Raw genomic sequence first — 25,867 nt, forward strand, 5'->3', positions numbered from 1 at the left:
ATTGCCCAACCTGCGGTAAGTCTTGACTAGGAGTTCTCTAGAGTTAGTTTCCCGTTCCTGAGAGACTTATTTCTACTACCACTGCCAGCTGGCAATCCTCCCTCAATCAATATAGGCCCTGGCAAATCACAGATTCGAGCTCTAGCCCAGCTTACTCACACCCTCTTTTGCCTTGCTTTTTAATGAATTATCAGATACTTAGAACATGAACTAATATAAGATTTAAAAGCCCTTTTTGAACAAGACTTTTCCCTACTAAAAATAGTATAGATTCCCTGTCATTCTACTATCGGTGGAAAAGTTTCCTAATGGCTAAGTAAAAGAGGGAGGCAAGCAGAAATGGGAAAAACAAAAAACAAAAAACTTCAGCACATGACGCAAAGACTGCAACTAGAGGAGATAATTCTTAGAGAAGACTCAATCAATCAGCTTAATTTCAGAGAGGTTAAATCAGCTTTATTAAACTCCAGGTTTCAAACTATGTCCAAATGGTAAGATTCGATGTGGCCTTTCTCACTTCCCACTAAGTACTTACAAAGACATAGAAAAAGAAAAAACATGTTTATCTTATCAAAAACTAGACAATGCTTTAAAAAAAAATAGCAGCAGCATGTGAAATAACTGTCTATTTTCTTAAATAAGATTGATGGGACTGTATTGACAAACGCGGAGCCTCACACAATGACACAAAGATTGGCTAAAAAATGGGGGGAGATATTAAAAGGGCAACTTATTTCTCTCTACTGTCTCCTGACCTTGGTCATGAGACCTAAGGAGTCTCTCAGGAGTGTCCAGAAAACTTGGCAGTCAGCATATATCATAGAGGTATAAGTTTATGATAAAATCAAAGAGTTTTTTGCTCTTGCTTTTCCTCTGTCCAACATCGTTCTATATCCATGAAAATAACTCTCTTAAGATAACCTAGTAGAAAGAGCAGAATGGTAATGTGAATGTATATTGCAGAGTGGGTATCTAACAGGTAAATGTTACAAAGACAAAGGCAAGAAAAAATGTACTTCTTCACCTACCAAGAACAATGTAAAAGAACCACCATGTTGGTACAAAAAGGATGCCATCCTAGGAAAGCAAAGCTATACCAGGTGAATGCTGATAGCAAGTGAGATTTAAGAGAGGTGTGCACATTGATCTGCCATACGGTAACAGATCTGAGAAGAAAATATACCTCTTAACCAAGTAGAGAGCTTAATGTGAATAGCAACCAACTACTTTTTGTTAGCAAACCTCAAGCCTTATCAAAGCAAAGCATAAGTGGGGGAGGAACTGGAGAGGTAGGAACTATGAAAAATAAATGCCACCTACAAGGGAAAGTAAACATAATCCCGAAAGAATGGAGAGACAGTACAGCAAAATGATCTAGAATTCTGAAGAAATTTTTTAGTAAACTCTCTGAAATTCTTAACATTACAAAAGAAGACAGGGCCTCCCCAGAAGAGCAGAATAGTGGATTCATTCATTTAAAAAATTTTTTTTAGTTACTGCCTATTATGTGCCTGGCTCTAAACTAAGTGTTGGGAACACAGCAGCAAATGAAACAGTGAGTAAGGCAGTGGAGCATGGTACTGAAAATACTTCTGTTGTGAAGAACAGAGAGCATTGGGACCAGCAGGTGGCATGGTTGTTAGGGTATTGGACACTCCCACATGGATGACCATGGTTCAAATCCCAGGCCTGGTGGCTTGCTTTCTCAATTTCTCTCTCTCTCTCTTTCTCTTTCTCTGTCTCTCTGGTCAAATTAAAATAAATGAATAAAATTAAAAATAAATAATTATTTTTTAAAAAAAGAACAGAACAGAGAACATTTCTAGGAAAGAAAATTCCAACTCAATCTCCATGATAGAGGGTTGCTAGAGCACAGTTCTTTCCCAAATCATAACTTACCACCTCTGTAGTCTTTGTAATTGTGGCTAGCTTAGAGCATAACCTACATTAATTACACACTGTCCCCCAGAGCTACACTATCATTGATATGTAATTTAACACCTAGATAAATGATAAAATAACCCCATGTTGTATTATCCTTGGAAAAACATTATGTTTCCTTTGATTTGAAAGACCTTCCTCTAGAAACTAGCAAGGTAATGGAGAAGAGAGTCTGGAGGAGTCCATAGAAGAAAGCATATAAACATATAAGATAGTGCTCACTGAAAGCTCCGGACACTCTTGCTCTACTGTACTGAGTGGCATGTTGTAGGGGGCAGGATAAACAAAGTATGCCAATAAGGGGGGAAAAAAAATTAGAAAGAAAACAGGCTGAGGGGCCAGCAGATGGCGTGGCGGTGAAGGTGTTGTACTCCCCCATGACTGACTCTGGTTTGAGTCGGGACTTGGTGGCTTGGTTTTTCAATTGCCCTCTACCTCTCTCTGGTGCCCTATAGCAAATTTAAAGTAAATAAATAAATAAAAATTAAATACATAATTCTTTAAAAAGTAAACAGGCTGAAATGAGAAGATGTAACTCCATTAAAGGGACAAAGGCTGTAACATTAAAGAAAGAAAAAATGCAATATCGATTAAAATTCATACAGATGGTCTAGCCATGGTGGTACGGGCAATAGAAAGCTGCATGTGATACTGGAGCCATATGGGAAGGTCCAGAGTTTGAATTCCTGGTTAATCCGAAAACCTCGGTGCACTCATAGGCACGATTGTGGTTCTGGATGACTTGGAAGGCTTGGGGAGAATCATGGCATGACAAGACCTGGCAGGGGTTCCTGTCCATCTCTCTGAAGAAATAAATCAAAAATTTTTTTTTGGGGGGGGGAGGTTTTTGCCATAGAGCGTGTGCACTCACTAGAGAGAGACAGAGAGATAGAAAGCGAGAAATCACCCCCCAGGGGGGATGGCCACGCCGCAATCCCTTCTCCATTCTCTTCTTGGGATCTTGGGCACGCACGCACATGCGCCCGGCGTGAGTTTTAAGCCACCGGGTCCAGGACGCGAACCGCAGTTGACTTCGTGGGAGTCCAGTGACACAGCCATTACGCTAACTGCTGGTCCCAAGAAATAAATCAAATTTTTAAAAATTCATACAGAAATCAGAAAAATACATACAACTGAAGCTATGAAAAAGGGATCAGTGAATTACAAGAAAACTTAAGATATTTTTCCAGATACAAAGAAAATGACAATTAAAAGACAACCGAAAGGGAATTAAAATATATGTATATATTTTAAGTTTGCAGTAAGGCACATGAACTTGCCAGAGAGACAGAGAAAGGAAAAGTGAGAAATCAACCCTAAAAGGGAATGGCCATGCCACAATCCTTTCTCCTCTATTTTCTTCTTGGGATTTTAGGCACATACAAGTGTGATTTTCAAGCTACTAGGTCCCGGACTTGAACTGCACAGTCAGCCACATGGGATCCCTATACCACCTAGCTGGCCCAATAAGGGAAATTTAATTTAATTAAGTTAATTTATTTCATGAGAGAGACCACAGAGAAAATGCAGATGAGAAAAAATGAGAGAAACAAGTACTCTCTACAGAATCTTGTCCTACTGTGATCTCCTTCTGCCAGACCCTCACCTAGTTAGGATCTTGGGCATGAGTGTGCCCAGGATGTATCACATTGACTCTGAACCCATGGTGGGCTATTTGGCTTCCAGTACTGCAGAGCGCCACGCTACCACCTCCACCACTGTGGCTGGGCCTGAGGAGGGGAACTGAGAAAACATTTAATACTATTGAAGAAAAACTGAGGAAGAGATGATAACAAATGAAAGAAAAGCAACCCATCAAAGACACAATTAATGAGTAACATCTTGATTTGCACAAAGTTATCTTGCATACAGATTGAAAAGGTTTACTACATTTTCATCAAAATCAATTAAAGGGAGCCAGCAGGTGTTAAGGTGGTTGAGATGCTGGACTCCTACATGGCTGACTGGTTCAAGTCCCAGACCTGGTGGCTCGCTTTCTCACTCCCCTCCTCCTCTGTTGGGCACTCATGCCCTATAGCAAACTTAAAAATAAAATAATAAATAAAATTAAATAATTCTTTATTCAAGAATTCTTTTTATTTTACTTATTACTATTATCTTTTTAATTTAACTATAGAGAGACAGAGAGAGAAAGTGAGAAAGCAAGCCACCAGATCCAGAACTCAAATTGTGGTAGGCCATGTGGGAGTCCAGCACCCCAACCATAATGCCACCTGGCAGCCCCAATAAATAATTCTTTTAAAAAAAATCAACTTAAGACTGTATCTATGGGAAAACAGTAAAGCACTGCTCAAAAGACCAGATCCCACATGGAAACTGAAGTTTGAATCCTTGCCTAGTCAGCCTACAACACACCAGGCATCACGCATGTAAGTGCTCAAGATCTGATGGGCTGGAAGACTGGAGCAAAGGGACTGTAGTGTGACCAAACCCTGTGGAGGGTGTGCTTATTTTTCTCTCAAATGTGCATGCACATGTACTTTATCATGAATAAAGAACAAAAAGATTCATGTAACCTTTAAGAAAAGCAACTTAAGGGGGCCCAGAGGTAGCATAGTTGTTAAGGTGTTAAGATTCCCACATGGCCAACTGTGGGTCAAGTCCTAGACCTGGTGGCTTACTTTCTTTCTCTTTCTCATGTGAGTGCACGTGCCCTATAGCAAATTTTAAAGTAATAATAATAATAAAAATAAAATTAAATACATAATTATTTTTTTAAAAAAGCAACTTAAAAAACAATCTAGACTAGCCCCAAAGCTTTCTCACTTTTCTCCTCTCCATTGAGCACACGTGCTCTATAACAAATTTAAAAATAATAATAGTAAATTGAGGTCAGCAGGTGGCATGTGGTTAAGGTGCTGGACACTCCCACATAGCCAACCACAGTTTGAGTCCCGGACCTGGTGGCTTGCTTTCTCACTTTCCCTCTTTCTATCGCTGTGTCTCTCTCTGGTCAAATTAAAATAAATTAATGAATAAATAAAATTAAAAAATAAATAGTTCTTTAAAAATAATAAACTTAAATAATTCTTTTTTTTTAAGAATTATTTTAATTTTATTCATCACTGTTATGGTTAAGCACTGTGCAGAGGACGCTGGATCCTACATGGCTGATTGGTGCTGGAATTCCAGCATGTGCTCAGGGTCCTAACAAGATGGAGAATTACGAGAAAACAAATGCAGCATGACAAGTCCCCAGCGGGGGCTCTCTGTCTGTCTCTCTTTTGTGTGTGTGTTCTATCATGAATAAAGGAAAACATTTTTTTAAGGTTTTTGGCTTAAGTTATTTGTGCTCGACAGAGAGAGACAGAGACAGAGACAGTGAGAGGGAAAGTGAGAAATCGCCCCTCAGGTGGGATGGCCACGCTGCCATCACTTCTTCATTTTCCTTCTGGAATCTTAGAGACACATGCACACACACCGAGAGTGATTTTGAAGCCATGAGGTCTGGGACTCAAACCATGGTCAGCCATGTGGGAGTCCAGCGACATAACCATTATGCCATCTGCTGGTCCCAGAAAACAATTTGTAAAAAGAATATTTTAAAAATCAACTTAGGGGAACCAGCAGTTAGCGTAATGGCTATGTCGCTGGACTCCCACGTAGTCGACCGCGGTTCGTGTCCCGAACCCAGTGGCTTAAAACTCACGCCGGGCGCGTGTGCGTGCGTGCCCAAGATCCCGAGAGGAGAATGGAGGAGAAAGGATTGCGGCGTGACCATCTCCCCTGGGGGGTGATTTCTCGCTTTCTGTCTCTATGTCTCTCTCTGTCTGTCTGGCGAGCGCACGCGCCCTTCAGTGAAAATCTCTCCAAAAAAAAAAAAAAACCAACTTAGGGCCAGGCCTGTAGAGCAGCAGTAAGTGCTGTGATAGAAAGCTGGATCCCATTGGCCATCCATGGTTCAAGTCCCAGCCCCAGCAGCTTGAAAACCATGCTGAGTGTGTGTGCCCACAAGCCCAGAATCCTTAAAGGATGGAGAAATGGAGGTAAAAGGACTGCAGTCTGACCACACCCTATTTAGTTTCTTTCTCTCTAGAAAGCACATGCACCCATTATCAATTTTTTAAAAATGTTTTAAATTAATATAAAAAGCCAAATCTGGGGAACCAGCAGTTAGCGTAATGGCTATGTCGCTGGACTCCCACGTAGTCGACCACGGTTCGCGTCCTGGACCCGGTGGCTTAAAACTCACGCCAGGCGCATGTGCGTGCGTGCCCAAGATCCTGAGAGGAGAATGGAGACGGGATTGCGGCGTGACCATCTCCCCTGGGGGGTGATTTCTCACTTTCTATATCTCTGTCTCTGTCTGTCTGGCGAGTGCACGCGCCCTATAGCAAAAACCTCTCAAAAAAAAAAAAAGCTAAATCTGCATATATTCTGGCAAATTTTTAAATTAAAAAGGGAAAAATTGGGACTAGTAATTGGCATAATGGCTATGTCGCTGGACTCTCGTGTAGTCGACTGTGGTTCGAGTCCCGGACCTGGTGGCTTAAACTCACACTGGGTGCATGTGCATGTGTGCCCAAGATCCCAAGAGGAGAATGGAGAAGGGATTGTGGCGTGGCCATCCCCACTGGGGGGTGAATTCTCGCTTTCTTTCTCTCTCTGTCCCTCTGGAGAGCGCATGCGCCCTATAGCAAAAACCTCTAAAAACAAAAAGGGCAAAATTGGGGCTGACTTCAGACTGCTCTTTGATGTTAAAAGAGAATGGATATCTGTCAAATTCTGAAAAAATTGTTAGTCAAGAATCTTACACTCAAACTGTTGTGTATAAAAATAATTTATCTTCAGTAATATAAATATATAATATATATAATATATATATATTATATATATTCCCTTCCTTGATATTACTTGAAGTACTAAAATCAGTTCAATAACAGAATTCTAAATAGTATTTTTTTAATTTGCCAGAGGGTTCACCAAAGAGAGAGAGAAAGAGGGAACGTGAGACCTGCCTGGGGCATGGTCACACTGCAATCCCTTCTCCTCCATTTCTCCCACCTTTGGGGATTTGGGGCACACGCACATGCCTGAAAATGTTTCTCAAGGCTTCAGGTCCAGGACTCAAACCATGTGGTCAGCCTCGTGAGATTCAGTCACCTTACCCCCTAGTCCACAAGCAGCCCTAATTAATTCTTATAAATACAATAGCAACTGAATTTTGTAACCTGAAGAGTAAACTTGATGTAAATATTAATTACTTCTGGAAACAATGGGAGGCCAAAATCAATACAGTGGGGAAAACAGTGGCATAGCCATAAAAAACAATGCTTTGCAAGATTGGCCCATATGGGCAGGTTCCAGGTTCATGTCCAGACTTCCCTGAGCACACCCAGCACCTGTGGTGCCCATTATCGGAGGCTGATGGAGGCCTGGGGTGGATGGCAGCATTAAGGTCCTACTGGGGGTATTGTCTCTGTCTTCTCACAAAACAAATAAATAAATAACTTCAAATAATGGTCTGTGCTCATTTCTAGAATCCACATCTTTTGTGAGAGAGTCATGAAATGAAAGGACACCCTGGGCAGCACAGAACAGCAAAGGACTGGAAAGCCATTAGACAGAAGGAGAGGTCTTGGAAAAAGCGATTTCTTAGTCTGGAAAGAGGAACACTGAAAGGAGACAGACTGGTTAGCTTCAAGTATATGACAAAAGTTATTCCATGACGGTGAGAGTAGAAATAGTATCAGTGAGTAGCAGTTAAAGAAAGACAGAAAAACCTAACTCAGATAAAATTTAATAACCTGAGATTTTAGACGATGACTCACAATGTTTAATTAGGCCATATCTTTAACACTCAAAGTATCTGAGCAGAAAAAGCATAATCACTGGTAACTAAATACACAAAAGATTCTCCTACGTGTTACCGGTAGGGTTAGCCAGGACACACTGAGGACTCTTCAAGTCTACAACTCTATTAGTGTCTCTATCAAGTGCTATCCAGGATTTCTGAATGACCAGGATCCAAATAAAGAAAATATACCCTGAGGGCTGATCTGACTGGTCCTGATGGTCTTTTAGCAAGCCCTTGACCTATTTTTTACAAGTATAAGAGATTTCCTAAGTACTCCTTTTCAATCAGGTGACTTTTCAGAAATCCAGCTTTCCAAACCCAGCAGGCTTCACAGTAACTTTGGTGGTACATTTCCAAAGACACACTGTAAAATTGCCAAGGCTTCTTTAATCAGCCTGGCTGCAGTAGCCAAACCACTTCCCATCTGCTCCCTACAGCATCCCTGGCTTTATACAGCTAATAATCAACTCCCTGACAGGTCACTGCAGAGATGTTTAACCCCAGGAGGTAGGGTAACTAATGTGCAAGCTGGAAATGAAAAGTACTGACCTCTTGCTTCCACAGCAGAGAAAGTACAGAATCAGGAGACCCAATACCTTAAAGAGATCACAAGTCACTTACAACTAAAGCTTCTTTGAGTATTTCCATCTCTCCTGCCTCACGGTACTGCATTTTCCTATTTATTAACAGGACCTCGATTCACCCGAGCCTAGAACCACTTGTCTCCCATGACTTGTCAGTCTTATTTGTGCTGTTTGTGCACCTCATCACTAAGAAGCTCCTCTCTGCATGGATATGCCTAAGGGACCAAGATGGGGCATGACGACCACTCTCCACGCCCTGTACCCACGCGTGGTTAGAGGCAGCGCATCGTAATGACAGAAGCTCACATTCCAGTTTCCTGTCTGAAACTCAAATCCATCTTTGACCCCAGCCCAGACTGGTACATTTGTAAACTACACATTTCAGGTCTTTTCATTGCTTTTAGGGCACATGTCACTTCTTTATCTCAGGAATGAACAAGCCCTCTCTTCAAGAAAGCTAAGGATGAAAAGAATTTTTCAAGTGAGGTCTGTGTCCCTGCCCAGAGGGCATAAACAGTAACTGGACCCTACTTGTGTCCAAATATAACAACAAAAACAGTACTTCTCATTCCACCCAGATAACACTCTATTATCCATTCTAAAGGGCTTCAAAGAGAGAAGATTCCTTTAATTTTTAATTGCCCACAGAAAATCTGGCAAAATGTCCAATACTATTCTACTGTAAATGTATCTACCTCCTCCTCTTCTTATGGGTTTTGGATCAATCTTCTTACAGGGTTTGGCCAGAGCAAGTGACAACTGTGCATGACTGTGTATAATCTACTTGGAACCACACAGGTCACACACATAAATTAAAGATGCCAGGGCTGTCTGGCTAGGTATTCTCCAAAAGCTGCACACCAAAGATAAAAAAAAAAAAAAATTGATTTTTAGGGAGGTAGCACGGTATAGTAAAAAGAACTTAGAATTAAAAGATGTGATTTCTGGACTCAAATTTCCACTGACACTAGCCATGTTGTGAGCCAAGTTACTTCATTAAATATTAATTTTCTCATTATAAAGTAGAGGGAGAATCCATCATGTTCTAGGCATATTATGAGAATATAAATGGGAAAAATGTTAGATAATTCAGAAATGTAAGATGAGCCAAATATTCTTTTTTTAAAATAATCATTTTATTTATTTATTTATTTAAATTTGATCAGAGAGAGAAAGTGAGAAAGCAAGTTGCTAGGTCTGGGACTTGAAACTCAGTCAGCATGTGGAAGTCCAGCGCCCTTAACCACCATATCACCTCCAAATATTCTTGGAAGGTTCTGGTATCTTGGGACCAGCAGTTAGCATAATGGCTATGTTGCTGGACTCCCATGTGGTCGACCGCAGTTCGAGTCCTGGACCCGGTGGCTTAAAACACACGCTGGGTGTGTGTGCATGCATGCCTAAGATCCTGACAGGAGAATGGAGGAGAAGGGACTGCAGCATGGCCATCCCCCCTGGGGGGTGATTTCTCGCCTTCTGTCTCTCTTTGTAACCTGAAGAGTAAACTTGATGTAAATATTAATTACTTCTGGAAACAATGGGAGGCCAAAATCAATACAGTGGGGAAAACAGTGGCATAGCCATAAAAAACAATGCTTTGCAAGATTGGCCCATATGGGCAGGTTCCAGGTTCATGTCCAGACTTCCCTGAGCACACCCAGCACCTGTGGTGCCCATTATCGAAGGCTGATGGAGGCCTGGGGTGGATGGCAGCATTAAGGTCCTACTGGGGGTGTTGTCTCTGTCTTCTCACAAAACAAATAAATAAATAACTTCAAATAATGGTCTGTGCTCATTTCTAGAATCCACATCTTTTGTGAGAGAGTCATGAAATGAAAGGACACCCTGGGCAGCACAGAACAGCAAAGGACTGGAAAGCCATTAGACAGAAGGAGAGGTCTTGGAAAAAGCGATTTCTTAGTCTGGAAAGAGGAACACTGAAAGGAGACAGACTGGTTAGCTTCAAGTATATGACAAAAGTTATTCCATGATGGTGAGAGTAGAAATAGTATCAGTGAGTAGCAGTTAAAGAAAGACAGAAAAACCTAACTCAGATAAAATTTAATAACCTGAGATTTTAGACGATGACTCACAATGTTTAATTAGGCCATATCTTTAACACTCAAAGTATCTGAGCAGAAAAAGCATAATCACCTGGTAACTAAATACACAAAAGATTCTCCTACGTGTTACCGGTAGGGTTAGCCAGGACACACTGAGGACTCTTCAAGTCTACAACTCTATTAGTGTCTCTATCAAGTGCTATCCAGGATTTCTGAATGACCAGGATCCAAATAAAGAAAATATACCCTGAGGGCTGATCTGACTGGTCCTGATGGTCTTTTAGCAAGCCCTTGACCTATTTTTTACAAGTATAAGAGATTTCCTAAGTACTCCTTTTCAATCAGGTGACTTTTCAGAAATCCAGCTTTCCAAACCCAGCAGGCTTCACAGTAACTTTGGTGGTACATTTCCAAAGACACACTGTAAAATTGCCAAGGCTTCTTTAATCAGCCTGGCTGCAGTAGCCAAACCACTTCCCATCTGCTCCCTACAGCATCCCTGGCTTTATACAGCTAATAATCAACTCCCTGACAGGTCACTGCAGAGATGTTTAACCCCAGGAGGTAGGGTAACTAATGTGCAAGCTGGAAATGAAAAGTACTGACCTCTTGCTTCCACAGCAGAGAAAGTACAGAATCAGGAGACCCAATACCTTAAAGAGATCACAAGTCACTTACAACTAAAGCTTCTTTGAGTATTTCCATCTCTCCTGCCTCACGGTACTGCATTTTCCTATTTATTAACAGGACCTCGATTCACCCGAGCCTAGAACCACTTGTCTCCCATGACTTGTCAGTCTTATTTGTGCTGTTTGTGCACCTCATCACTAAGAAGCTCCTCTCTGCATGGATATGCCTAAGGGACCAAGATGGGGCATGACGACCACTCTCCACGCCCTGTACCCACGCGTGGTTAGAGGCAGCGCATCGTAATGACAGAAGCTCACATTCCAGTTTCCTGTCTGAAACTCAAATCCATCTTTGACCCCAGCCCAGACTGGTACATTTGTAAACTACACATTTCAGGTCTTTTCATTGCTTTTAGGGCACATGTCACTTCTTTATCTCAGGAATGAACAAGCCCTCTCTTCAAGAAAGCTAAGGATGAAAAGAATTTTTCAAGTGAGGTCTGTGTCCCTGCCCAGAGGGCATAAACAGTAACTGGACCCTACTTGTGTCCAAATATAACAACAAAAACAGTACTTCTCATTCCACCCAGATAACACTCTATTATCCATTCTAAAGGGCTTCAAAGAGAGAAGATTCCTTTAATTTTTAATTGCCCACAGAAAATCTGGCAAAATGTCCAATACTATTCTACTGTAAATGTATCTACCTCCTCCTCTTCTTATGGGTTTTGGATCAATCTTCTTACAGGGTTTGGCCAGAGCAAGTGACAACTGTGCATGACTGTGTATAATCTACTTGGAACCACACAGGTCACACACATAAATTAAAGATGCCAGGGCTGTCTGGCTAGGTATTCTCCAAAAGCTGCACACCAAAGATAAAAAAAAAAAAAAAAATTGATTTTTAGGGAGGTAGCACGGTATAGTAAAAAGAACTTAGAATTAAAAGATGTGATTTCTGGACTCAAATTTCCACTGACACTAGCCATGTTGTGAGCCAAGTTACTTCATTAAATATTAATTTTCTCATTATAAAGTAGAGGGAGAATCCATCATGTTCTAGGCATATTATGAGAATATAAATGGGAAAAATGTTAGATAATTCAGAAATGTAAGATGAGCCAAATATTCTTTTTTTAAAATAATCATTTTATTTATTTATTTATTTAAATTTGATCAGAGAGAGAAAGTGAGAAAGCAAGTTGCTAGGTCTGGGACTTGAAACTCAGTCAGCATGTGGAAGTCCAGCGCCCTTAACCACCATATCACCTCCAAATATTCTTGGAAGGTTCTGGTATCTTGGGACCAGCAGTTAGCATAATGGCTATGTTGCTGGACTCCCATGTGGTCGACCGCAGTTCGAGTCCTGGACCCGGTGGCTTAAAACACACGCTGGGTGTGTGTGCATGCATGCCTAAGATCCTGACAGGAGAATGGAGGAGAAGGGACTGCAGCATGGCCATCCCCCCTGGGGGGTGATTTCTCGCCTTCTGTCTCTCTCTGCCTGGTGAGCGCACATACCCTATAGCAAAAACCTCTCCAAAAATAAAAATAAAAAGCTCTGGTATCTTAACTTAAAGAGAAAACTGTTTCAGTTTTAACTCCCCCACACTTTAAAATATTTTTTATTTATACGAGATCTCTATGTCATAATCCTCCTGCCTCAGCTTTCTGAATAGCTAGGTGTACACTATTGCACCCAGCTTTTTGGGGTGGGCTGGGAATTGAACCTGGGTCTCCCATGTAGTCACACCCTGCTGAGTAGCAGCATCTACCCTACCAGTGGCTGGGCCTCATGATTATAACTTTATAGGGCACCTAAAGTATTAAGAAAATTTAAAAACAAATTTAATCTCTTTGCAAATTAAATCACAGGTCATACTGATGTTCTTTGAGTACTATGGAAGGAAATGACAACCCCTTCTCCTTTTATGAAGTCAGTGATCTGGGTTTTCTTTTTAGGCTCCTGCTACCTTCAGATATGGGTCACAAAACCCTACCCTGAAGTGCATGACAGAAAGACTCCATCATGCTTCAAAAATCTCTCAGGGCCAACATACCAATCTCAAGGCCCAAAGTTTTAACATATGGACTATTTATTTTACCAATTGTTCCAACCCACTAGATTCCTGACCCCTCTGATAGGACATGCCTTCAAATCCAAGTTATGTGAGGGTTCACAGGGTTTGTTTGATACCACAGGGAACTCTCAATAAACCAGTGTGATACAACGAAGTTGCTGAGAAGACTACATGTTATTATATAGCATCTCCCCTGAACTGCAGATGCTACCCTGAAATCATTTCCCACTTAGCCCGCCTCAGGTGAGGCTAGTACTACATGTAAACCATCCTCGGTGACTCTGTGCCTACCCAGCTGGAAGAACAGGCATCTCCCTCAACACCTGCCACACTTCATGGGAGCTCACTAATCAACTGAATTTCCACCTAGGGCTCTAACGAGAAATAATCAACTTCCCTTTGGGCCTCTCCCTTAATTTATTACATTAATTACTGTAACAAAGGAACTGTGTCATCTCCTCTAGTACTATAGCTCTCAGCCTATATCTCCAATGGAGATTAGATAAAGAACAGACTAATGGTGCCAATTTGAGTAGACAGATCCAATTCACCAGAGCTCCTCTGACCACGTGTCACCTCAGGACAGAAGAGTAAAACTACATCCCTCAGTCCCTGAGTCTTTATATGCTGCAGTTCATGGAGAGTTTTACGGTCCTCACAGGTTGCTATTCTCAGACAACGATTATGAGGCTTGGCCTGTTTCAATTTCACCTAAGCAACGTCACTTCCACCAGCACAGCTATCCAACAGGGCTCCGTGGTGCAGATGCTTGATGTTTGTCAATACTTCTATGTCCCACCCCACAGAAAACTAAACAACATACTGAATACAAGGAGTCTTCCAAAAGTTCGAAAAAAATAAACTCACACCTTAATTCCACTTTCTACAAACTTTTTTAATTCCCCCTGCATGTAAATATTTAAGTCCCAACTTTAAAAGGACCCACTAGGTGAAACTGACCTATACGGTAAAACCCCTAAGACCTGTGAATAAGTAGGTCAAGAAGCACAAGGCAAAGATTATCTAAAGCAAACAAAAAGTTCTGCCAGCCCTCCTTCCCTTATAATTGGAGGGCCACATAGCCCTCTATAATTTAGTTCCTACCCCCAAAGGTAAACTTTCTGCCTTAAAGAGAAAGTAATGTCAAATTCTTAAGAAAAAAGTAAATGATAGGGAAAAGCTAGGAATTGAGAGACCTAAGATTTAGCCCTACACACAGAATCATTGAGTCAAAAAATAACTTTCCTGTATTTCTTTTTTTAAAGAATAAGTTATTTAATGTATTATTTTTAAAATTTGGTATCGGGCACATGTGCTCACCAGAGAGACACACAGAGAGAGAAAGAATGTGAAAAAGCAAGCCACCAGGTTCTGGACTCGAACTGTGGTTGGCCACATGGGAGTCCAGCACTTTAACCACCATGCCATCTGTTGGCCCAAACTTTTCTATATTTCAATCTCCTCATTTCTACCACAAGGTCAAGTTCATAGGGTTTGAGGAAAAGGAAAAAAAAATAAATAAAACAACTTAGCATTTTTCAGAAAATACAAGGAATTGCCTTGGCTTCTTTTCTTTCTTCCTTTTTTTTTTTAAAAGATTTTGTTTATTCACTCATTTATTTTAATTTGACTAGCAAGAGACAGAGAGAGAGAGTGAGAAAGCAAGCCACCAAGTCCACGACTTGAACCATGGTCAGCCATGTGTGAGTGCCCATTGCCTTAACCACCATGCCACCAGCTGGCCCCTGCCTTGGCTTTATTTTCTAGACCTTGTCTCCCTTTCCAAATCTCCTGCACAACTATTACAGTAAATGTAAGGAGTGGACAAAGAAAACTCTTTCAAAAGACAACCAACTATTCTGTTAGACTACCCATAAAAAGGGTGGAATCCACATGCATATTCTTAAAAATATCTAACCCTTGTCTGCTTCTCCAGCCTGTCTCAGGGCCACACCCTCTTCCTCCACCTTTTCACCTCAACAACATTACCTTTGCATAACCTGTCATGCCCATGTCCCAGGTGTGTGATTATTTGATTAAGATTTGTTTCTTCTACTTGAATGCAAGAACCCTGAGAGCTGAGGGGGTGGTTTCTTCTGCTTACCACTGAACAAAAAGCGATTGGATCACAGTCCACTTTCAATAAATATTTTGATCAATTAATGAATGAATGAACTATTAGTACTGGTTTCCTCAATGAGCAGAATCCTAGTGGCACACTGCTGGCATTCCTCCTCTCCATTCTTACTTCAGCTTGCTCTGTTAGTAGTTGTAAACTGTCTCAATTACCTGTCAGTCTTCAAATCTACTAGGGCAGAGTGTGAATTCCCCTTTCCAGGATAGAGGATGTAAATTTATTAAAAGTCTATGGGGTCAGCAGGTGGCGTGGTGGTTAGGGGCGCTGGACTCCCACATGGCTGACTGCAATTTGGGTCCTGGACCTGGAGGCTTGCTTTCTCACTTTTCCTCTCTCTCTCACTCTGCCCTTCTCTGGTCAAAATTAAAAAAAATAAAGCTAAATAAAGTAATTCTTAAAAAAAAAAAAAAAAAGTCTGGAGGAAGGCTAGAAAACAAAGTAGTTCCCACATTTTTAAAAAAATATGGAATGTTTCACGAATGTATGTCATCCTTGTGCAGGAGCCATGCTAATCTTCTCTGTATCCTTCCAATTTTAGTATATGTGCTGCTGAAGTGAGCACCCACATTTCTTAAAATGATAACTGCCAGCAGGTGGCATGGTGGTTAGGGCGCTAGACTTCCACATGGCCAACCACAGTTTGAGTCCTAGACCTGGTGGCTTGCTTTCTCACTTCCCCCACTGTCTTTCTCTGGTCAAATTAAATAATAATGATAATAAAAAAAGTGAAATTAAGTAATTGTTAAAAAATGCCTAACTGCTCCTAAATATTCTCAGCCTTCAGTCTCATCCATACATAGTTGCTACCCAAAATATGACTAGTCCACAAACCAGATATTCTAAACATAACCAAACTCTTGGAAATCCCATGTATACACTTAAATTAAGTGTAAAACGTCTGTCAGACTTAAACCACCCATCTGTCACAATTTAAATATCAACCAAAGGTGATAAAAGTGGTCATGTCTAGGAGGGGACGCCTGACTGCAAAGCACAGGGAAGCTTTGTAGGGATGCTGGAAATGTTCTACAGCTTGAGCCAGGTGCCTATATGGCTGTATACATATGCAAAAACTGAGCCACACACTTAAGATGTACGCACTTACTGTGCTCTTTGGTAAGCGCATTATCCTCCAAGAAAGTTACCTGTGAACAAGTGAACTGCTTTCTGTATGCCATAGTCCTAGTCCTAAAGCAGCATTTTATCTAAAGGGAACGATGGCATCAATCATCACAGTTTAGGCTATTTAAACAGATGACAGGTGTTAAGGACAGGAAGGAAAGGAGAGACGTATGAGAGGAAAAGAAGAATGAAGAAAAAGGGAGAAAAAGAGACATAAAAATGAAATGATGGGTTATTCAATGTTTGACTGTATTTGTGAGGTTTACAGATCTGTTGGAGAGTCTGAAAGAATTAATTAGTGATAAGGACATAACAAGGCAAGAAAACGAGAAAAGTAATAATATTAAATCCTAGAGGGGAAAGTTACACAGAAAACATAATTAATAGTATACTAAATGGCTCAATAGTAAACAATATTTACTCGACACAATAATATCAATTTAACCAAAATGTGTCATGCTAGATAATGGATCTTCCAAAAGTTCATGGAAAATGTCTGTTATGAATTGACTGGACTTTGAGTGTGGCTCTAAACGACGCCATGAAGGACTGCTGGGATGACAGGACTGTTCTGCACCTCAGCTGTGGAGGTGGGCATATTGTGAACCTACACATGTGATAAAACTGCACAGAACAAAACACGCACAGTAAATAAGGGCAAGCAAAACTGGGGAAATTTGAACAAAAAAGGTGAACTGGATCAAAGTCAGTATTATAGCATAGCTTAGCAAGACATTACCATTTGGGGAAATTAGGTAAACGATACAAGGCATCCCTCTTCATTACTCTCACAACTGTATGAGACCTACACTTATCTCAAAATTAAAAGTTTCATTAGGGCCTGTCCTGTTGCACAATGGTTAAACGCTGTATGTAGGGAGCCAGATCCGACCTAGCTGACCACAGTTTGAGTTCTGCCTCTGGCATTTTGAAAAACATGCCGACTGCTTGTGCGTTCATGCTCAAAACCCTGATGGGATGAAGAAATGGAGGAAAGGGTAGAGGTGTGACTACACCCCCTTGGCGGTGCTTTTCCTCTCTCCTTCTGGCTAGCACATGTGCCGTCTGGCAACTAAAACAAGTTTTAATTAAAAAAATACAAAAATCTTGACTTTATTTTTTTTAATTTCTACAACCTCTACGGTTAACATATTAATTTACTATTGATAAGAGTAGCCCCGGACCAGCAATTAGCATAATGGCTATGTCGCTGGACTCCCATGTAGTTGACCACAGTTCGAGCCCCGAACCCGGTGGCTGAAACTCACGCCCAGAGCATGCATGTGCATGCCCAAGATCCCGAGAGGAAAACGGAGGAGAAGGGATTGAGGCATGGCCATCCCCCCAGGGGGGTGATTTCTCCCTTTCTCTCTGTCTTTGTCTTTCTCACGAGCAAACATATAGCAAAAGAAAACCTCTCCAAAAAAAAAAAGAGTAGCCCAATAACTAAGCTAAATAAATAATTTCTAAGTAAAAAAGGCGTTCTTGGGCTAGTAGGTGGCATGGTGGTTAAAGGCGCTGGATTCTTACATGGCCAACCATGGTTCGAGTCCCAGGCCCAGTAGCTTGCTTTCTCACTTTCCCTTTCTCTCTGGTCAAATTAAAAAATAAAAACAGGAAAATAAAATAAATAGATAAAACATGAGAATAAATAAATAAAACAAATAGAATTAAATAAATAAATAAAATAATGAAAAAAAGGTGTTCTTTAATACAGGATCCTAAGAATTGGTGATCAGTTCTATATACTCTTTTCATCACTCAACAAGATTTGATAATAGCCCCTTTATCATTTTACTTTTGAGTTTGTTATAAGGCACATATACTTAACAGAGAGAGAACAAAAGAAGCGAGAAAGCACTCCTGGACAGATGGCCACACCACAATCCCTTCTCCTCCATTCTCCTCTTGGGATTTTTGGAATGCATGCACATGTTCCCAGCCTGTCATGTAAACCACCAGGTCCAGAGCTTGAATCACACAGCTGGGCATGTTGCCTCAACGATCATACCACCAGCGGGGACCCCTTTGTCTTTTTTTTTTTTTTAAGTGTTTGCTATAGGGCACATGCGCTCACCAGAGAGAGAGAAATCACTGCACTGAAGGGATGGCTATGCCACAATCCTATTTTCTCTGGTCTCTTCTTGGAATGTGGAGCACGTAGCACACACACCCAGCATAATTCTCAAGCCACTGGGTCTCTGTCTTTCTGGTGAGCACACGCGCTCTATACAAAAACTTCTCAAAAAGGGAACGAGCAGTTAGCTTAATGGCTATGTCGCTGAACTACCACGTAGTCGACTGCGGTTCGCGTCCCGGACCCGGTGGCTTAAAACTCACGCCGGGCGCGTGTGTGTGCGTGCCCAAGATCCTGAGAGGAGAATGGAGGAGAAGGGATTGCGGCATGACCATCCCCCCTGGGGGGGTGATTTCTCACTGTCTCTATGTCTCTCTCTGTCTGTCTGGCGAGCCCACATGCCCTATAGCAAAAATCTCTCCAAAAAAAAAAAAAACACAACAACTTCTTAAAAAAAAAATTGATGTCAAATAAGACTAAGAGTCATTGTTTAAACTCTTCCAGACAAAATACTGGGTCGTCCGATGGTCTCCAGAGGCAATGTCATGAATTAAAAACAACACAAGACAAGTGAGGAGGCAGAAGACTCAATTCTACTGTCAATAACTTCGGGCAAGTCACTGTACCTATCTGAGTCTCAGTTATATCATCTGTAAAAAACTGAGATAATTAATATACCATACGTAGTATAATGCTCTCAGTACAAACTAGAACAGTACCCTGACATGGAACTCATTAATATTTCTACAACAAAATAAATATTTACCTGGAATAGAACAACAACAAAAAGCAATAAACAGTCTTCTACTAGTTGAGGTGAGCTTTGTGTTCACCTTATAGGGAAAAAATTTTTCAGCTGAGACTGTATATACCTGCAGAAGTACTTAGTGCCAGGAGTCAGTTTGCTAATTTATAACAAAACAATTTCTATCATCCTACAACTAAAGTTTTTAAATTGCCTTTAGCCTGAACTTGCCAAAATTCTCTCCTTTTCTTTTAGAGAAATTTTTGCTATAGGGTACATGTGCTCATCAGAAAGACAGACAGACAGAAAGTGAGAAATCACTCCAGGGGGGATGGCCATAACACAATCCCTTCTACTTCACTCTCCTCTAGGGATTTTGGGCACACACACACACAGGGGCCCAGCATGAGCTTTAAGTTGCTGGGTCCGGGACACGAACTGCAGTCAACTACATGGGAGTCCAGTGACGTAACCATTATGCCATTTGCTGGTCCCACCAAAATCCTTTTCAAACTAAATAATGTCCACTGGTAACAACTTGTCCACATACAATTATTAGTAGTTTGTCATATTTGACTTCTCCTTATGCAAATTAACCCACTGCCTTGATCCCAGTGTTACATGAACAGTTCCAAGTCATCTCAGTCTTTAATCTTAATTTTTACCAACTTTTCAATATGGTAGTTTTTAGTCCCTCCACCTTGAATCCTTACAGGCAGAATCACATTTGAAATCTACACCAATCTCTTAGAATGACTTTGCCACTTCTGACTTGAGGGGCTATACTTTCACCAAGTGTTCCATAGTTTATCCCTGATTTTTCCTAAATTCATAGGTAGATAAATTTGATCTCATTTAATTAGTTATTTGAAAAAAGCAAAAAAAAAAAAAAAAGCCCAGGCAGAGGGCCTCAACAATGGCATAGCAGGAAAGCATGATGCTCTGTCAGGCTGACCCACATGGAAGGGGCTCCAGGTTCTCATCCAGAGACCTCCCTGAGTATGCCTGGTATGTGTGGGCCCATGATCTGGAGCTAGCTGAGGCTGGGGGTGGAATGCAACATTAGGACCCTGCTAGGGAGTGCAGCTTCTCCATCTTTCTCTCATCTCATTCATGGAAGGAATAAATAACTTAAAAAAAAAAAAAAAGCTTAGAAAGCTAGATAAAAATCTGTTGTAAATACTAAATATATGCTAACATTTCTAGGATAATTCCTGAGATTTCCTTACATTTTTTTCCTGTACTTTAACAAGGATTTATTCAGGCTTAGTTGTGGTGGTTTAAGGCAATGGAACAATGCTGCACCGTGTTGGAACCATATGGGAGATTCCAGGGTTTGGTTCCCATGTACACCTGAACAGGTTAACAGGTGTGCCCATGATCCTGGCTGAGTGAGAGGCTGGGAGAGGACCTTGGTGAGATGAGACCCTTTCAGGATACCTTGTCTCTCTCTCAGGAAATTAAAAAAGAACTTTAAAAGAAAGAAAAAAAAAGATTGGGCCCAGCAGGTGGCATAATGGTTAAGACACTGGACTCCCACCTGGCTGACCATGGTTTGAATCAGGACCCAGCAGTTTAAAAACCATGCCAGGTGCTTGTGTATGCATGTCCAAAATCCCAGGAAGAGAATGGAAGAGAAGGGATCGTGGCATGGCCATACTTCCTGGAGGGAGGGGTTCTCACTTTCCCTCTCACTGTCTCTCTCTGGCAAGTATATATACCCAATGACAAAAATCTAAAAAAAAATTAAAAATCCATGTTCTAATTAGAAGAAATATTTTTAAAAACAGTTAAGCATTTATCATTATTTGTCTTAGAAGCTGTAATTTTGTAGGGGGGAAAAAATAAAACCAGAAGTAGAAATTATCTAATTTTCTCATCCTTGGATGGATCTTTCATATACTGATCAAGGTAGTCTAATTCTCCAGCTGCCTTTCCATTTTTAGCACATATTATTAAAAAAAAAAAAAAAAAAGAAACAGAAACTCTTACCATCAATCATGCAGAGGCTTATGGAATTTATCATTTTTATTTTACTTAATTTCTAGGTCACACTCAATCATTTTATAGGCTTCATTGGCCTTGATTGAAAAGGTTTCTAATTTTTTAAAAGATGCTTTTCTATTTGTCACAGTCTCTAAGACCATGTCAAACAACCAGCTGCTTTATATGGTACTTTTCATTCTTTGTTTTCTTTTAACATGAATTTCAAATATGATGATCCACTCTTTGTAATGTACATACATGATCACAGTTTAATTTCCTAAAACTGAATGCCCCTGTGACAGATTTTGTTCCTCTGATCCCTGAATACTGACCATGGGCCAGCAGAAGGCTTAGTGGTTAAGGTGCTAGACTTCCACATGGCAGACTGTGGTTTGAGTCCCAGGCCTGGCAGCTTACTTTCTCACTCTCACACCTCTCTCTCGCTGGTGAAACTAAGAAAAAATAATACTAGTAAATGAAAAAAAAAAGAGAGAGAGAATAAGCTTTATCATGGTACAATTACTATTAAATAGTTCTTGATCTAAAGTAACCTGTATCAACTATTGTTTGTTCCTCAAGATAAAATTCAAAGCATTTCTTTGCTTTGTAAATTCTAAAACTGCCAACTGAAGAAATTAGTTTATCTTAGGCAAACCACATTTGCTCTCAATGAAGTATTTAATCAAACTATGCATAAACAAATAAGCCCTTAATTATTACTATCTGGACTAATATGGCGGTTCCTGCAATCTCCTTAATTTCCGGCTCAGTCACATTATTATAATTAGGCCTGAAAGTCTTTCTTTCTTTCTTTCTTTCTTTTTTTTTTAAAGTTTTTGCTATAGGGCACATGTGCTTGCCAAAAAGAGATGGAGACAAAGACAGACAGAGAGAGAGAGGGTAAATGAGAAATCACCCCCTGGGGGATGGCCATGCCAGTCTTGTCTCCTCCAGTCTCCTCTCAGGATTTTGAGCACACACACATATGCACCTGGAGTGATTTTCAAGTTCCCCAGTCTGGGACTTGAGCCACACAACTGGACATGACAGATCAGCACCTAACCATGCTACATGCTGGACCTGGAATCTTCTTAAAAGGGTTGAAATCCTTGCTTAAATAAAAATGTTGGGACTACAAGAGTGCACTTGCCATATAGTAAAAGCTAAAAGGAAGATTCTAAACCCTTTCGCTATACAAAAAAAAAAAGTTTAGTATTACTATTTTTATTTCTTGTGAAAAATGTAATCCTTTGCTACCTCTATCATTCGTAGGCTGTGGATAGCTTAGCAGCACCACATCTCACTTGGGGCCAGCAGTTAGCGTAATGACTATGTTGCTGAACTCCCAAGTAGTCGACCGTGGTTCAAATCCCAGATCCAGTGGCTTAAACTCACGCCGGGCGCATGTATGTATGTGCATGCCCAAGATCCCAAGAGGAGAATGGAGGGGAAGGGATTGCGGCGTGGCCATCCCCCCGGGGGGTGATTTCTCCCTTTCTGTCTCTCTGTCTCTCTCTGTCTTTCCAGCAAGCATACACGCCCTATAGCAAAATCCTCTCCAAAAAAAATTAGTCTCCTTCCATCAAATCTCTAAGATGTGAACAATATTTTGCTTACCAAGAAAGGAGAAAGAAGGATCAGCAGTTGATGTAATGGCTATGTAGCTGGACTCCCATATAGTCGACCGCAGTTCAAGTCCTGGACCCGGTGGCTTAAACTCACACCAGGCGCATGTGCATGCGTGCCCAAGATCCTGAGAGGAGAATGGAGGGGAAGGGATTGTGGCATGGTCATCCTCTCTGGGGGGGGGGTGATTTCTCACTTTCTATCTCTCTGTCTCTGTCTTTCTGGCAAGCGCTGGCCCCCAATAAGGAAAAAAAAAAAAAAAAAACTCTCCAAAAAAAGAAAAAAAAAAGGAAAGGAGAAAGAAAAACATTATATAAAGATGGCAAAAATGACACTAATCACATGTTGATAACACATAAATAAATGTAATATTTAAGATCATGCAGTCAGGTATAACAGATTTACTATTGGAAGAAAATGTGGCTTCACCATTTCTCCACCTATCTAAACATTACCTTGTTAAAGCCGAATTTCCTTCTTATGCAAATGCTTCACAAGATAAAGACTATAGTCAGATTCTGCCCTCCACTTCCCACTGTCACATGATTTCATGGAACTCATCTGAAATCCACAATGTCTGGATGTCTGGCTTTGCAGGATTGGAAGGGCCTACTAACACCACAGAAACATTACTACTGAGAAAACAGTAGTACACTAAGCTGTATTAAAGCTCTTTTACTAATAAAAGCAATACAACTTCATCAGTTAAAACTGATGTCCTTTCAACCACTAAAGATAAAACAACATACACTGAAATTAGCTGCTGGTTTCAAAGTTCACAGTCATCAATATTACATTACTGGACAACTTAAGAATGTGTAGTAAGAACATGTGACTTCAAGTTGGGTATAGAGCAAATCCTTACAGAGAAAGGTAATGTGAATCTAATTAGCAGCCCATAAATAAATAAATATATAAAGTTAAATAAAATAATTCTTTAAAAAGGGGGACGGGACCAGCAGTTGGCAATGGCTATGTTGCTGGACCTCATGTAGTTGACCGCGCGGTTCAAGTTCTGGACCCAGTGGCTTAAACTCACACTGGGTGCATGTGCGTGCGTGCCCAAGATCTGGAGAGAATGGAGGAAAAGGGATTGCGGCATGGCCATCACCCCTGGGGGGTGATTTCTTGCTTTCTGTCTCTGTCTTTCTGAACGCGCACATGCCCTTTAGCAAAAACCTCTCAAAAAATAATTAATTAAAAAAAGGGGGATGGAGGGCCCAGCAAGTGGCATGGCGGGTTAAGGGCGCTGGACTCCCACATGGCCGAGTACAGTCCGAGTCTCGAACCTGGCAGCTTCCTTTCTCTTTCTCTCTCTCCCACTCTGTCCCTCTCTGGTCAAATTAAAATAAATAAATAAATAAAGTTAAATAAAATAATTCTTAAAACAAAAATAAGATTTAAAAAAAGAAATTTAATTAGCAGCCCAAACAAGATTAAGAGTCGTATCTGTCTAAAAGTAACAAATTTTTCTTAGCATGGATCTGAGTTCATTAATAAACTTTATTTTGAAATTATATATCAAATAGATTTTTTTCCGGGATCAGCAAGAGGCATGGCAGTTAAGACACTGGACTCCCACATGGCCAACCATGGTTTGGGTCCTGAACCTGGCGGCTTAAAACTCATGCCGGCTGTGTATGCAAACTCCCAGGAGAATGGAGGACAAGGGATTGTGGTGTGGACATACGCCCTGGGGAGTGATTACTTACTTTCTGTCTCTCTCTCCAGCAAACACACAAGACCTATTGCAAAAACCTTTACAAAATGGAAAATGGACCTCCTTTTATACTGCAACTACACAAGCTGTAAGTATAAATAACTAAAACCAGGGCAGGCCAGGAGGTGGTATGGTGATGAAGGTGCTGGACACTCCCACATGGCGGACCATGGTTCAAGTCCCGAACCTGGCAGCTTGCTTTGTCACTCTCCCCCCATCCCCATGTGTGTGTCTCTCTCTGGTCAAATTAAAATAAGTGAATGAATGAATAAAATTAAATAATTCTTTAAAGAAAACAAAAATCAGGTACCAGCAGCAGTTGGTGTCATGACTATGTCGCTGTACTCCCATGGGTCGACCGTGGTTCGAGTCCTGGGCCTGGTGGCTTAAACTCATGCCAGGAGCATGTGCATATGTGACCAAGATCCCAAGAAGAGAATGGAGGAGAAGGGATTGCGGTGTGGCCATCCCCCAGGAGAGTGATTTCTCACTTTCTGTCTCTCTGTCTCTTTCTAGCAAGTGTACACTCCCCAAAGCAAAAATCTCTAAAAAAAAAAACCAAAAAAATAAAAACAAAAAAAGAACAAACCCAGGAGAACTGGCAGGTGGCATGGTGGTTAAGGTTCTGGACATTCCCACATGGCTGACCATGATTCGAGTCCTGGATCTGGTGGCTTGCTTTCTCACTTTCTCTCTCCCTCTCTCTCTCTGATCAAATTAAATGAATGAATAAATAAAATTAAGTAAATAATTCTTAAAAAAAAATAAATAACTAAAACCAGCAGACTGGCTACACATACCTTGCACCTCAGCTACCTTGAATGGCATGCAGTGTAACTGGCTAAGAGCTTGATGTCCACAAACTGCACAAAAGACAGATAAAGACATTCCATCTCTTACATATTAAGTAAAAACTTTAGCTTCTGATTAATTACCAAAAGAGCAGCCTGGATTAAAGAACTTGCTTACTGTCAACTTCATGTAATGCAAAAAGAGAAAAGATAACAGGAAAGACAAAGTAGAAATGTTGGGAAAAGGCAAGCAAGAAAATTTACAATACACAGGTCAGACAAGATAGCATCTGGGGCCAGTAGACAGAGTGGAAGTTAAAGTAGCTAGATACCATGTGGCTGACTGCCACATGACTAGTTTGAGTCCTGGAGTCGGTGGCTTGAAACTCACACAAGGCATGTGTATATTATATGTGCCCAAAATCTCAAGAGAAGAATGGAGGAGAAGGGGTGGTGGTGTGATTTCTCACTCCCCCTGCTTCTGTGAGTGCAAGAGCCCTACAACAAAAATCTTTAAAAAAAAAAAAAAAAAAAAGACCCCACAGTT

General features: G+C 40.8%; 1 protein-coding gene and 1 non-coding gene across 2 annotated transcripts in view; both read right to left on the reverse strand.

Moving 5' to 3' along the window:
* ZNF609 (zinc finger protein 609) overlaps nucleotides 1–25,867 on the reverse strand; it is a 278,967-nt gene that overhangs the window by 237,809 nt on the left and 15,291 nt on the right. The window lies entirely within an intron of this gene.
* On the reverse strand, nucleotides 15,711–15,815 carry LOC114004979 (U6 spliceosomal RNA). Its single transcript, XR_003546920.1, has one exon. It is a non-coding gene; the product is annotated as a U6 spliceosomal RNA (small nuclear RNA).

This window comes from Tupaia chinensis, unplaced genomic scaffold (genome assembly GCF_000334495.1).
Source record: "Tupaia chinensis unplaced genomic scaffold, TupChi_1.0 Scaffold000063_1, whole genome shotgun sequence".
Taxonomy (NCBI): Eukaryota; Metazoa; Chordata; class Mammalia; order Scandentia; family Tupaiidae; genus Tupaia; species Tupaia belangeri.